The sequence below is a fragment of the Pithys albifrons genome, chromosome 7, assembly GCF_047495875.1.
Source record: "Pithys albifrons albifrons isolate INPA30051 chromosome 7, PitAlb_v1, whole genome shotgun sequence".
NCBI lineage: Eukaryota > Metazoa > Chordata > Aves > Passeriformes > Thamnophilidae > Pithys > Pithys albifrons.
Window position 1 is genome coordinate 38087382 of NC_092464.1, and position 15292 is coordinate 38102673.

Here is a 15292-nt window from a genome sequence, read left to right on the forward strand (position 1 = left end):
CAGAGAATTTTACAAAAATTTCTCAATGGACTTTTTTATATGGAGAATTAAAAACAACTTCCCCAAATTCATTGATCAAAATTATTCATATTCCTTTTTCACAAGAAGAATTTGAAAGCTACGTTAAAAATCTTGTAATAGTTTTAAAGCAACTTGGATAAGACACTGAGAGTTTTTATGTTTTCATTGTTAAAAATTCACAGATTTGTCTAATTCTAATAACCAGCATTCACAAAGCATAAGCTGTATGAGTCGTGAAAAAAACCCCCATCTTTTTCCATGCTCATATCCCCATGATTCATTATTTTCTAGTCTGTTAGCAAAGGGTTATTTGATAAATAAAGAATCAGAGCTTTTCCTTAGAGTAATCAATTATTCATGAAAGCTGTAACAGTAGATAGTTATGCCCTCTATTGCAGTGAATCCACAACAGATCACTACAGAGCTTTTGCATCACCTGACAGCTGTTCAGTGTCAGATATGAAATAGGTCTTTAAATTAATTCCTGTTGAAAAGAAAATCAGATTGGTTCAAAAAATAATAAAAAATGAAACACACACACACAAAATTTGCCCAAAGAAACCAAAGAAAACAGCAAAGCCTTACAGAACACTCTGGAAGAAATGCTCAGTTTGAGTGTCCTGTTCAATTTGATGTGAAACACCTCATACATTTATGCAATCACCAGCACAAAAGAACACCAATCCCACCTCGAATCTGGGGATGCCACTGTAATATAAGCCCAAAATAACATTGATGACTAAGGTCAGAGTATACCAAGCTCTGAAACACTACAACATGCTTTGTAAGACTTCCTGCAGTGATGAAACCATGTGTTAGGAGCAGTCATTTTACTGAGGAACACAGTCTTGAAAAAGCCCACAGTCCAAAATTACTATTATATAGACCAGAAAGAACAACACTACAAAGGAAAATAAATAAATAGTAACAGCTCTTCTGAGAGGTGAGTTCTCATGCCAGCAGAATCAGGCCTGTATCTTGCTATTTTCAACACTAAAGCATGACCTGGTCTTAACTGGTGCTATTTCACTGCTACTGAAGTTTGGAGAAATTCTGTTGCTTCTACCACTGCAGGTCTGAAATACTTACAGAAACCTAAAGTTCAGATATATGAATAAGTCAGCACATGTTAAGAAGAAATTGTTCATTCTTTAATCCAGTGTAACTCTTTGTCTTCACATTAACCAAAACTGGAAGATGTCTTAGAGAGCCTCTTTGTTGATTAAGTTAGGGCACTTGTGATATAGAATGTGAGATAATAGCCTACAGTGATAATGTATTAGTCTTTCACATTACCTCACACGTGCCCTAACTTCAGAGAACCAACAAAGAAGTGCTCTATGGGTTAAAAGAAAGGTACTACCATGGTTCATAAGATGAAAGAACTGACATTTTACATTTTGATTTACTCATATTCAAAGTAAGTATTTTAGCTACAAATGAGGTCAGATTTTGGGGGCAACTGATGATTACACATTGAGAATGATACAAATAATTTTTAGAATTAAAAAAAAAATCATGACTGTGTAGAATAGTTGCTCTGTGTTATACTTGATTTTATTTTGTCACGTGGAAAAATGTGGAGTTTCTTTCCTAATCACTCCACAGAATTTCTCTAATTTCACTGCTGATAGAGAATGCCCTCTGCCTACTTCCTTTTCATTTTGTAAAGAGGTAGACTTCTAAATACAAAGCTACATAGCGTTAGTGTGAACAGGACGATTTGTGTTTGTGGCTTTAAATGAAGAAGTGTTCGGGATAGCTTTCAAGTTGATTAAGAAAAGCTGCTTCAAAATAATAATCCCTTCTCTGACAGTTCACAGAATCATAGAATTGTTTGAATTGGAAGGGAAGGACCATCTATTTCCAACCCCCTGCCATTGACAGGGACACAATCCACTAGAGCAGGTGGCTCAAAGCCCCAGCCTGCCTGGCCTTGAACACTTTCAAGGATAAGAGAATTGTTTGATAGTGAAAAGCACATTTAAACTCAAAAACTTAGCCTCAGATTCTAATAAAGTTGTGGCAAAATACTTGTGGGCTATTTTACATTACTATTTTCCTCTGGAGATTTCATTTGGGAAACATCAACATGCCATATAGCCCAAATAAACATCCAAAAGCACCACATAAGCCTCCACAAGTTTTATACAGGAAATCTGAGAGAGGTAACAGGATACTTAAGTGCAGCACGATAAGGACTCAGATTTCACAGATGCTGAAGAAAGAGAGGAGGCCTGCTGAGAGTCAGAGGAATAAAGAGAGGTAGCTGATTGCAGGAAACAGAGAGCAAGGATTGCAGAGAAGTATAAAGAGAGAAATAATATCATATAGCTGAGATAATCAGCAAGTGGTGAGATACTTAACATAGTCTCCAAGCACTTCCAGGCATACTGAACATTACTAATTACACATATAAAGTATATTTCTAATTATATAAGTGGTATTCAATTTCAAAATAAAAGTTATCATGATAAATTTTGATAAAATCTTTTTACTCATTACAAGTGCGACATTACAATTGCTGGATTTTATTTCTTAGATGAAACTCATTTTATTTACTTCCATTTACACTCAAGGACAGAGAGGTTTGCAATTCACATGAAAGATTATCATTCAGCTTTCAAAGCTGTGCAGAATACCAAGGTTGACAGGATGTCCCTTTACTTTTCTATCACTAATGTCTTTGTACCTGCAGTTACAACACAAAAGGGATGAGCTGCACTGTTTGACTGGTCCATTACCTTTAACTTTTCTACTCTTCAGCACTAGGTATATCTATATGTTACGCAGGCTGTCTCACACTTTTCCATGTGGTCAGTCTAGGGATAGCACATTGGTCAAGGTTTACTGCAAACCACAAGGCAACTGCTAGATTGGGCAGTGAAGATAAATGTAAAAGTTCATTTGATTAATTTTTGTTTTCAGTTCATATCATACACATCAATAATATCGTCTGAGTTTTAATTATGTAAGCTGAAATTTGTGGCAAGATGATATATGTTCTTTGAACAAATATTGTACTCCCTTCCCTAGACTTTCGGGAGCTTACTTCAGCAAAATTCAGGTTTAAACTAAGGGTACAATAGAAATTGCCCCCTTACTCCCTTTTCTTAGCTATGATCTTACCACTGCAATTTGCTTTTGCTTGTTTCAAATTCAACCTTGATAGACCAATGACCTTTGCTGCATTCCTTGTTCTTGTGCTTACCACAGAGCACAAAATTGCTCTTTAATTTGTAGACTAGAGATGAAAGGAGTGGCTGTTGCAGTAACTTTTCTGAAGGAAACATCTACCATGAATCATCAAGAAGCTGACCCAAGAGATCCCATGTTATCCTATCCATGTGGGACACATTTCCAAAATCACAATAGCTACTATTCTTGAAGGCCTTCTGTAGCCAAGTCTTCATCTCATTAAATTTTAAATAGATATCTGCATAATACAGAGCCTGAGATGGCATATTTTACCTACAGAGAAATCTGGTCCTTTGGAAAGGTAAATTTTGCATATTTTCCAGAAATAATTTCTAAGTGTTCTCTTTGTGTGTGTGCGTCTGTGTCTGTGTCTGTGTGTGTGGAGTTGTTTTATGCTGAAGCTGAAATTCAAACACATAGGTCTTCCTGAATTTTAGGAACTTTTTAATATATATAATTTTTATGAGTTGTTTTTATGTGATTTTGTATCCCAGAGGCATAAGCATATGCCTAAGTTAAAAACAACAACAAACTGATAGCAAAGGAAAACATGCAAGTTTGATCAGCAAAGACTTAAATTGCAAAAGTATATAAACCAAAGGGACGTGTGTATTGTGTAATAAAATCAAGAGGCATGACATGAGCATTTCAAATGCTTAAGGTTTGCAGTAAGTTAATGGAAATGTGCTAAAGTCTATAAATAAAAGCATTGAGGTCAAAAGATGAAGATAATGAAGATGACCAGAATCTGTCCAGAACATATGGTAGTCCTAAAGCAATCAAGTAAAAAACAAAGTATTTTTACCTCAAAAGTAAAGAAATTAGCTCAAAAAGATTGACTCAGATCACTATGGTCTTACACTAAGTGAGCAGAAAAACATGTCATGTCATTGAAGCTCTCAGGAAAAAATTGCTGTAGACCATTTTAGTGGTAATTTAAAAAAAAAAATTACCCACATAAGAACTGACTTCCATTACTTGAACAGTGAAGTGAATTTAATGACACAGGTACCAGCACCTCCCAGAACTTCTTAAAATCCAGATGATAACATATTCTAAAATAACATTACAATGTACTTATTTGACTTAATTTTGTACTTACTATTAAATATGTTTGTAGAAATGCAGACCTATGGCAAGAAACCATACTCAGAATATACAAAATTTTATATATATGTAATAATTACATATAACTGCTCAAAATAGAATTTTTTAATGGTATTTTCATTGTAATATTGTAACATTGCATTTTGTTAGCATTGTAACATTGATAAGAAATAAAGATAACACAGTGGGGGCTCCTTTCATTCATTCTCTTATGTTCCAACAAATAGTGAAATTTATAAGAGCATTGGAAACAGTGTAAATCCTGTACCAACCTTTGCCATTACCAAGCAACAAACCTAAAATATTATCATGTCCTCCACAGTTCATAATTACTGGTGATCTTGATCAATTTTTGAAACGCACATTAGACACAGTTTTAACACCAACCAGTTCAAACATAAAGCTGTTTACTCCATTATGATTGTGCCACATTTGTAAAAACACAAAAAGTTTAAGCTATATAAATCATTGTCATTTATAGCCTGGGGACTTTTAGAATCAGAAATTTCTCAGGGCATAATTTATTTATCTCCAATTGAAAACTGAGGAGTTCCTCTGTGATCTCAGTGGCATCGAGAATTCACAGTTGTTTCCCCTGCAATCATGCTGGGCACTTGTACAGATGCAGTGATATTAGACCACACTGTTATATTATTATTTCTGTGGAAACTTTGTTACTTTGGAGAACTGCTGGACTTTCAGACTTATATTGCCCCTATTGATAGTGCACATGTCATGGGCACTGTGGATCTGAGTGGTAGCTACTTCTTCTCCATGAGACTCTTGGCATCTACTGTGGCTGCACTTTCAGTCTGGAGAAGGCACATGCTACAGGACGAAAACTGTACAGGAACTACTGTGTGTCACACATTACAGTTCATTTCTGTGTGTGCACAGCCATCTCAACACTCTTAGAAGTATTTATTAACAATGCATGTTAAAAAAACAAAGAAATAAAAAACCCAAAACAAAACAAAAAACCCCACAAACACACAACCAAATTATCTCTGCAGATGTGTTCCAGTAGTGTCAGGGCTGTAATTTACAATCTACCTGACATATTCTTAATATACTTGTGACCAAGTCAGAAACAGAACAGTTCAACAACAGCTCAGTGACCTGATCTTAAATATATTTGATATTCCGTGAGAAAGAAGTCCCATTGTTAAGGTTGGCACTTCAGCACTCCAGGGTTGCTTTTTTCTTTTTCTTTTAATGGAACTATTTCATTGTAGCAGTCATCTAGTCACCTTTCTGATGTGACTCTAGTATTTTTCTCTTCCCCTATTTTTGTTATTTTTGTTTCTTACAGATTTTTCCACTTGGCAATGAGATGCTGAGGCAGCAGCAGTATTTCTGGCAAATTGATTGAATATACAGAAACCAGTCAGAGCAAAAGGATTTGCATTCACAGTAGTATTAGACACAAATACTGTAACCACAGAGAGATTATGCAAATCCTCATACTCTGATTGTCTAATAATGGTTGTCAGTCAAAAGAAAAGAATTTGCATATGCTAAGGCTAGTGAGAAATAATCACAAAGTGATTATGCTAATCAAACACACTAAACAACATGTGAAGGACTGTCAAACTGGAACAAATCTGTGTAAGTATGTGTATGTATGCTAAATATAGAAACATACAGTACTAAAAGAACATTAAGGCTCCAGATCAAGCCCTTAAAAACATGAAATGCCTTTAAGCCTTAATTTGACACTTTTATCAATTTATATTTTTCCCAAAAGATTTTTACTTTATTATGTTCAGAAGATGGACAATGTTCACTTAATGAGCAAATGTTCAATGTTGTGTTTTGTCCAAGAGGTTAAATGAATAGCCCTAAATCTCATTTACTATACAAAGCTGAAACCTCACACTCAATGGGAATTATCAGCTTATCACAGGATGTGAGTAGCTCACAAGTACAATTAATTTATTTTCAAAGCTTCTTTTTTCACATAAAAGATGGTATTTCCTCAAAAATAAATAACAAAAATTATACACCAGCTCCAGTTACCAAATTTAATATAGCTAATAGTACTTACTATTATATTGCCTTTCATGTATTCCCTACACAGTTCTTCACTTCACTTGTGTGTGAAGTTCCTACACAGACTAAACACAACTTTACAACTGCTAGTTGGAGTTCCAATTCATAAAGTTGTCTGAGAAAAGTTTGAATTAAGTGACTTACATCCCTCAGAACAGTTCTCCAGAGTGGCATTCAAATGGGATAGCCCTTACTTTTTCTTCAGTCCTATCTCATTGAAAACGTGCTGTTTTTTTTTTTAATATAAAAATAAATAAATAAAATTACTATGGATAATAATCTTCCAAATTACAAAACCATGATTGATGCCCAGTGCGCATCCAAAGGAAATACAAAATTCTACCAGACCTAAAAGATTCTCCCAAAGGAGAGAAGATGAAAAGCAATCAAATGTGGCATGTTCATCATATTGTTCAATCATCCCGTGAACAATGCCCAATACAACAATTGCAGCTTAAGAACAGACTAAAATGAAACACATTACCTTGACAGTGGAAGAATTATTACAATTCTAGTAGGCATTACCACTGTGGTGTGGAAAGAAGGGGCGGATTGTCTCTTTTATCTGCTCCCTTAAATGAACAGTGGTAGATTGCAAAAATTTGATTGAAACCAAAACAAAAATTGTTTAAAACAAAAAGAGACAAATGTTATACTCTCCCTTAAGATATCTCTAAAGATACCAATAGAGATAAAAACCTAAGGTTTGCAAACACCATTTGTTTTCTCAGCATCAACCAAGAACAAAGCAAAAATGAGTTCATGATGAAAAGAACACATTAAAAGAAGTTAAGGGAATTCTCATGCTTTGTGCTTAAGGATTTGGAACCAAAGGCTGGCAGTCCAAAGAGGGGTTACACAACAATATCACAATAATATCATTCAGATGTGAATGTATCTCATGTCATAATTGGTATTTTATAATAATAAATCTTTCTAATCTCAACAACAATAAAAGCAGGATGTATGCCAGACAGAGAACTGGCAGAGAGGAACTTGATTCATTTGTATGCATGACTTGCTTACAAGTACCAGAGCCCAAAGTGGTCTCTGAAAACTATTACGCATTTTTTTGAGATGTGACCGCCTATGTATGTGTTTAAGGACAGAGGAAATAATTCCGCAATGCAATGCTCCTGATCATGATGCTACACTTTTTTAGCCTACGTAAACAATTCCTTCTATGTACTATTTTTATTCTGTTGACTCCAAAAAAATCATAAATAACTAAGGCAGAGAGTATAATTTGTATGTTTAAAAATATATATTCTTACTTGAAAAAGACCATGGGATGCTTCAGACATTATTAAAATACTCTATCAAATCTGTACTTTTATAGCATTTCAACACATTTCAAAATCTGTCTTACTGCATTAAGATTTAATACTGGGAGAAGTTACAATTCTTAAGCTATATTTGTGGAACTAGGGAATAACAGACTAAAAGGGACCCCAACACATCATTTAATCCATATATCCCACCATGAAAGGAAAAAAATGTTATGGTAACACAATAATTTTATCCAAAGTTCTGGTGGGGAGTATGTGAGTGAGCAAATATATTCATGGAGCAAAGGCTAAAATATAGCAGTTGGATGTTGAAGAGGAAGAAATTTTCCAGATTCTCATTTTATAACTGTTTCAGTGTCAAACACTTCAACATTTCCATTGAAACATTTTACGAAGCTGCTCTGCTCATTTAGTCACTAGATTTCTGACAATGCCTCACAACAGAGTAATTAGAAAACTCTTTTTTCTCAGCTCTTAATGTCTGTCTACAAAATCAGGTGTAAGTATAGATATTTGCTCATACAATTATTTGACTACAGTTGCTTTTTATTTCTCTTTTCCTTAGTCTCTTCTCTTGGGACTTCTACCATCCTTTTAATGAAAATTCGAGAATATAAAATCATGTGACTAGCTGTCATCATTGTGCCTCACATCTTGAGATTCAAGACAATTTTATTTAAATTAATTGTACCAGTCAACACAGAAAAAGTATGCTCCTCAGACTCTTCACATATCAGAACTAAAGTGCTATAGTTTGCACATGCAGCTGAATATATCCTTATAACAGATTATGGTAAAGTAAGAGGGTAAATAATGTGCATGGCTACATTCATAGTCCTCATACAGATAACTTAAGAGCATTATATCTGTGTATGTAAATAATACTTTAACTTTGCTTGACTCATGGATTATGCACCATAGGAGAAGTCATTAACCTGCTTACTTCCTCCATAACATGATTAGCTCTAAAACCTGCCTGATTCTTTGAACCAGGATGAGACTGTGTGTTCAGGAAATTCACTTCCTCTAAGAGAGAGGAATATGAAATTGGAAAATGGGGGGAAAAAAATGTTGTACATTCTATTTATATAGTTTGAGAGCTTACGTAATAGTGAAAATAAACCTTGCTGTTCTTAGTAACCGTGTATGCATAAACAACATTAGGATTTGGTACTAAGCTGAGGAAGATCCGAGGAAGATGAGATGATTGAAGGCGACTTGCATTTTAATAAGGTATTTCTAACTGCACAGTAAAGATCAACCTGATTTCTTTTTCAGACAGTCCAGGTAGCAGAAAGTAGGAAAAGACAGAAAAGAAACAATTCGGGACAAATAGAGATTATAACATTATTAACCCAACTCCCCACCAGTTGAAATGCCTCATTTTTTTCATGGTACAAAACCAGGATTATATTCCCTTTTGATGAAAAGCACACACTTATACCTGCACTAGGTACACACATTGTGACTGTACTTTTCCAGAAATTCTCTATAGATTGCCAATGAGATTTATTCCAAGTCTCCATCAGTCTTAGTGACTAAATCATTAGTGCAATCCTGAGTGCACTGAACAGCTGTGGAGAATATAGTTATGGCTCATTCACTATTTGAAGTGCTCTAATCCCTTCCTACCCATCTCTGAAATGTAATGTATTAAATAATTCTCAGCGTGTTTTTACATCATTTGGAAAAATATGAAACTTTAACAGTGTACTTTCCCATGCAATTTCATCTTTGAAGTTTTATCTGAGTGAGATGTCAAAATTAAAATTTAGAAAAAGGTATTGCCAGGAAAGTACCAGTCTGACCCTGACTTCTGAGCTTTTTGTAGATCAAAACAGGACTAAATGAAACAAAGGAAGGAAAGAAACCTGTTTTTACATGTGTGCATACAGGAATAATAACCTACCAGTTCAAGATACCTTGGAACAGGCTTAAAACAGTAAACCCCACTCCTTCCAAGAGCCCACTGCCATAAATAAATCCTAATATATCTACGAAGCCCAAAAATGTGGGTTTAGTAAGAGCCTTTGGTTTCTGGCAAAACTTTGATTACTTTTGGTTTTGTGAAAGGACAATATGACAAGGTGAAACACATTCACTTCACTGTCATGGCAGATTATGACATGGTTTCTTCCTATATTTGTGCTTTGAATTTGACCTAATTAACTTATTTTCTTGAATTCTCCTGTTTTTTTTAAAGTTACTTCATGTTGATTTCAATCTTTACATTATTTTAAGTCAAGCAAACTCAAACTGGATGCCCAAATCAGCTCTGACTATGTTAGTGATATATAGATCCTGACACACACAAGGTAGTCAGAGCTTCATTGACCATGAGAACTGCAGTGCAGGCCACAGTCCAATGTGTGGAACCTCAAATGAACTAATACATGTAGATAGGAACCAGAATTTAGGCAAACAGGAATGGATGAAGCAGCTACACACTGAGTTACTGCAGCAAAGTAGCCCTGATAGTTCTTCCATCTCCTCGGCTGAGCCCTGCCAGAAGCACGGTATCATTTAACCTTCAGTGAAGCTAAGGTGTCACTGAGTCTTTCTAAATAGTGAGGCTGAAAATGATTTTGTGTATATTATGAACTTAAACACAATAGGAAGTCTCATCTGAGTATGTCACAGTGCCTTAGAGAGACCCCTTACAGACAGGTACTTAACGTATGAAAACAGCTGTACTAGAACTTTTGGCAAATCCACTTGTTCTCATTCACAGCCTTATGCCTTTGCACTAGACAGCCCAGGCGTAATTGATTCAAAATCATCTGTGTCTGGAGTACCTCACACAAGTACCTAAGGATGTGAAGATTGGCAATTTCATTGCCTGTGAACAGTATAGTTGTTACCTGCAAGTCAAGTACTTAAAGACATTTGCACTGCTAGCATACCTTTTCAGAAAATAAATTCCCTGTTGCACAAGCATCCCAGTACTGCTTATTTTGAATATTTACATTTTTATGTATAATTTAAGGCCCATGGATATCATATCACCAGTAAGATGGACCCAATAAGATGGTAGCGACTAATGAAAGAATTCTGAAAAAAATGAAGAAGTGCCATGTGAACCCCAGAGGGTTTGCTCCTTTCTTCTTAGAGGCCTTCAGGGTTCTCAGCCCTATGACTGGTACTATTTTCTACCCATTTAATTATCTGTGATTATAAAAGTAACACCACCAATGAAAACATCCTTCCTCCTGCTAATGTAAAGTTCTTTATACTGATGTAATATCAAAGGTGAACCTTATCTCCCATGACTTATTCCTGCTTGTCTTGGCACAGATGAAACCAGTTCAAACCAAGACTTGACCTTGGATCTCAGCTTTGACAATAATGCTTAGATCTTAATATACATTGCACACATTCATGTGTCAGGATTAATCATTAATGATCAGGATCTTTGTGACACACTTTAAAAGGAGGGAAATATTATCCACATCTTACAGATAGGCACCAAAAGTAAGTAGTAATTCAAGGCCACTGTGGAGGTCTGTGCCTTAACACAGAGTTGAACCCACCACCTCCTGCACCAACCCTGTCTTCCTGGTTTCCTTTTCCTTCATGAGCAGCTGCAAACTACAGTGTTCTAATGCTTCTTTTCCTGTGTCATCTTAAAAGTGCTGCTGTCTTTACAGGCACTTCTGAGAAAACTCTACTTCCTGTGATCTCCTTTTAATTTGCATAGCAGATTGCCTGTGCAATGACTGTGCCTATAGCTTGAAAGAGGAGGAAGCCAGGAGACTCAAATACAAAATTAAAACCAACAGTGTTGTTTGTTATATTTAAATATACTTCTGTCTATTCTTCCTTCCATATGTAAGAAATCCATGGTATTACGAAAGTCATAAATGTAATCACCCATTTGAATTAATGACTGGAATATTTTCTTCTTTCCTCCTTGAAAAATTCTTCAGTTCATACTCCACATGAGGAGACATAGCACATTTGCAGCATGCAGCAGTGTTGATAGATTCTGAAAAATCCAGTATACTTTGAGAACCATCCATTAACTGTTTACAAATGGCACTTCTGAACCTTCATCATTTGAGTAACTGCATTAGTTTTCCTTTCAGATTTATGATTACTGAAATAGCATTATCAGTGCAAATTCTTTCTTTCCCTCTGTCACTTCCTGTCTTTCCCATTGTTAGCTGCAACTGGAAGTTTAATACTGTAAAGAGCATTATACCTTACCAGGGTGGGGATCTGTCATATTGATAAGACAACACTACACCATAGGCACACAATAAGGACAGGGTTACATCACCTTTTGCTGATCAAAACAAAAGATAAACAAGTCAAAAAACTATACGTGGCAAAAGCTTTTATACATAGTTGGTCAGGCTTCCCAAATGTTAACATTAACATGAACTCAAGTAGAACATGCCTTTTCCTGGCTGCTCTCTCAAAAAACAGCACCTAATCAAATCTACTTCTATCTGAGTCTAGTATCTGAATTTGTACTCCTGTTTGGCCCACGACTACAATGCTTGTAATGCGAAAATCACAATAACATCTTCTGGCCTCCACAGAAATCAGACAGAAACTACATGTGCTTTCCTTAATAGTCTTTGATGAGAATGAACGCTTTGCTAATGGTGGTCAATTACCATGCAAATACCCAGTAATTGCAGCAGTCAAAAGCAAAATATGTTACAAAAGGCACTTTAAAAAAAAACCGCAATAAACCACAAACTAAATAAAACCTCAAAACCCCCAAGTAAAAGCAGAAATGAGAAATGACTAGTATAAGGCACAAGTTAATTAATAAGAAAAGGGAGAAAAACTGTTTCACAGTCCAAATTTTCAAAACCTATGTTGTTTATAACGATGTAAATATAGAAGAGCAAAGCTACATCTTTAAACTGACACATTGTAAATCCTGTTTTTCTATAATTATGCTTTTGCTGTCTAAGATTAATCAGGGTAGTTAATGATGCAAAAAATTACATTTATAATCCAGTCTGAATACAGCTGTACTGCAAGCTATGATCTAAGTGCCATTAAGGTAAATGGAATTAATGGGCTGTCCCTGGCAATCTTTATATCTATCACTTACTAATTAACATTCTTCTGCAAAGAATATTTTATGGGGGAAAAATACATACAAAAGCAATAATGTTAAAACTTGCAACACACTGTAGTCACAAGATAGCCGTGCAGCTGTAATAGACAATGTATTGTGCTTATTTCAACAGAGAACAAGAAAGTGCCAACTGGCACTGCAATCAAAAAAATCTTTTATGTTAAGTAATTTATTTTATATTGCAGCAAATTATTATTGCCAAGAACGAACTTTTGTGAGAAATCTCAACTTCAGCTAATAATGAAAGGATGGAGGAGAAACAACAATAAAAGCTCGGTAGTTAAATTAGCTCCTAAGAAAAATGAACACTGTGTGTTATCTTTGTAGATAACACAGCACAGTTGCTGCTCCCAGCTTGATTACTGATTTTATGCATTCAGTACTTGCATTAGTTTTAAAAGTATTCCTGTAAAATCTTTACCACAACCTTGTTGTAGCTCCCTTGTGTTTTTGACTTTATGACACATAAAGCACTGCATAAGTCTTTGGGGTCCTTTTTGAAATCCTCCTTGTCTTCTTGCCTATGAATCTATGCACCATCGTTTCACATACCAGGAAGTAATGACAGAGAATAAATCTTACAATGAACACTGGACTCCAAAGGTTACATATGCCTCTTTTTGGGAAACAACAAATCAAAAAACCCCCACAATACAACAGAAAAACACCTCAACACTCAGGAAATTCTCACCTCCTGCCTGTAAAAACACCCCTAACAACAGACACACACAGAAGCAGGTGGTAGCACAAATCAAAATAACATGGCAACTCTTGCATCTGAAAAATATTCCTCACATTAAAGGAAGTAGTAGTTAGTGGTTTAAAAAGAATATCAAGATATTTAAGTTTACATGGGAACAAAACGTTAATCATTCTGAACTCACACTTGCAAAAATCCAGCTTGGAGTTAATCCTTCAAATCCCTGATAACAGTATTATTCCAAGTAAATGTTACTGAATTTTAATCTTCCAGACCCTGACCAAAAATGGTATATAACTACAACAAGCTATATTACTACCAAAAATGGTAATGTTAATATTACTTGTATTTATATAAGTGGTGTTAATTACATAATAATGGCATTCCCTACATTTCATACTTATTCCCTATGTTAATCACAATGAATCTTAAGTTTATAAAACCTACATGACAATTCACAAGAATCACAATTTAATGCCTTCCAATTGAAGTTGTAAAGCAACATTTTAGATATTTGCATGTTATAATTTAGTCAGTAAGATGTAAATGTTAAAAAAATTAAACCTAACTTCAGAACTCACATGAACAGCTATTTTGAACATACTGTAGATAATTATAAGATAAGAACTTAATTAACTCACAAAGGCCTAGCATTATTTACCACACAGGAGGGGGAAAAAAACATGTACCCTTGAGAATATTAATTATATTGCTATAAAAATATGTTGTACATTGGCAAGAATTCCATTCTTGTGCTATAGGAGCATTCTAACATGCTGTTTCCTGTGTATCACCTCCTCCCTTTGTCACTCTACTAGGATCTCACCAAAATTCAGAATTACCTGAACTGTAGAATTTTAAGTAGTAGGGCAAGATAAGTCTGTTAGGAAAAAAACCTGATTTACAAATGTTGATAAACTTTCAAAGGAAAGAAGGAAAAGTCTATAAACCCAGAATCAGAAATTACAACAGACCTGGAAATTTGCTGCTTCAAGAGCACGAAGAGAAATATATAATTTCATTTTTTATTCTGAGGGAACTGAGTGAGATAATAGATAAATCCTGTCAGGATGGATCTGACTGCATTGCAGTAAATGATAAAGTAGGTGTCCAATAGTTTCATTATAAAGGCTGGCACATTTGCAATATAATTGCAAATACCACATATAATTTCTATTCAAATCAATGCTTTTAAAAAATATTTTAAAACTTCCGTGTACAGAGGACATTCAGTTAAAAAAAAAACCAAACCAAACAAACTACCACCACACATTTTGGAGCTTTTCTCTGAAGCTCTCTCTGCTAGTGTCAGGCACGTTATTGCAGCGCCTAGTGGTGCTTCCATACTGAAGGTTTTGGCAGACTTTCCCACTGTAACCTCTTTGTTTAGGAATTTTCTCATATATTGAATGATAGGCTTTTGCTCTGAAATTTGAAGAAAGAAAAAGAAGTTCTTTTCTAGGAGAGTATTTTTTGACCTAAAATCAAACAAAATGGAAACATGATGTAAAAGTATCTTCAAACACCATGTAAAAGATAAATACTTTTTAATACAAAAGGAAGATAAGTAACATCATTACATTATAATATGGCTCAATATCTTTAGTAATTTGATTTTAATAATGAATATTATATTAGCAAGAGAGCTGGACTGACTGTTCTGCACAGTGGAGTTCTGTCTTTTAGTCCTCTATAATGCAATGTACTAATTCATCAGAAATGCCTGGGTAGCAGGTCATTGTGCATACCTTTGATGTGTAAATTCATGCTTAAATGCTTTGAAAGAATTAAGGCCTAAAGTCCATACTGGATTCACAGCAATATAAT

The 15292-nt window shown here is 34.9% G+C and overlaps 1 protein-coding gene across 3 annotated transcripts in view; it reads right to left on the minus strand.

Annotated features, from left to right (window-relative positions):
• The window catches only part of ZNF385D (zinc finger protein 385D), a 407938-nt gene that overhangs the window by 95334 nt on the left and 297312 nt on the right, over window positions 1-15292 (minus strand). The window lies entirely within an intron of this gene.